Raw genomic sequence first — 867 nt, forward strand, 5'->3', positions numbered from 1 at the left:
ATGTCGCACGTGCGCGATATATATTAATCCCGTTATATTATGTTTGACGTTTGCGATATGTTTAAGCTCGATGCTCATTGCTCGCGCGTCTTGGGGCGGCTTTGTGGCGCGAAGAGCGCGTTCTGAAAGGGGTGGAAAAAACTCGTGTTGCTGCGGTATGGAGGGAGGGGTGGAAACCGTGGAAAACTCGTCTCCGTGATTGAGCGGGAGAGTAAGTAGTATAGGGCATTATCCATTGTTAGGGAACGGTTGTAATGGTAGTGAGAATGTAGAATCGTCTTTGGAGCGGACCTGGGAGTGGCAAGCATAAGGGACGAAGACGAGGAAACATGTCGGATGCGATCATACCAGCACTAAAGCACCGGATCCCATCAGAACTCCGAAGTTAAGCGTGCTTGGCCGAGAGTAGTACTAGGATGGGTGACCTCCTGGGAAGTCCTCGTGTTGCATTCCTTTTATAATTATTTTTTGCGCCTTGTGACAAACATGTCGCACGTGCGCGATATATATTAATCCCGTTATATTATGTTTGACGTTTGCGATATGTTTAAGCTCGATGCTCATTGCTCGCGCGTCTTGGGGCGGCTTTGTGGCGCGAAGAGCGCGTTCTGAAACGGGTGGAAAAAACTCGTGTTGCTGCGGTATGGAGGGAGGGGTGGAAACCGTGGAAAACTCGTCTCCGTGATTGAGCGGGAGAGTAAGTAGTATAGGACATTATCCATTGTTAGGGAACGGTTGTAATGGTAGTGAGAATGTAGAATCGTCTTTGGAGCGGACCTGGGAGTGGCAAGCATAAGGGACGAAGACGGGGAAACATGTCGGATGTGATCATACCAGCACTAAAGCACCGGATCCCATCAGAACTCC

The 867-nt window shown here is 49.5% G+C and overlaps 1 non-coding gene across 1 annotated transcript; it reads left to right on the forward strand.

Moving 5' to 3' along the window:
- The first annotated feature begins 334 nt into the window (after window positions 1–334).
- LOC123179119 (5S ribosomal RNA) lies at window positions 335–453 on the forward strand. Its single transcript, XR_006490118.1, has one exon. It is a non-coding gene; the product is annotated as a 5S ribosomal RNA (ribosomal RNA).
- The last annotated feature ends 414 nt before the right edge of the window (window positions 454–867 follow it).

Source organism: Triticum aestivum, unplaced genomic scaffold (genome assembly GCF_018294505.1).
Source record: "Triticum aestivum cultivar Chinese Spring unplaced genomic scaffold, IWGSC CS RefSeq v2.1 scaffold106926, whole genome shotgun sequence".
In the NCBI taxonomy this organism is placed as follows: Eukaryota; Viridiplantae; Streptophyta; class Magnoliopsida; order Poales; family Poaceae; genus Triticum; species Triticum aestivum.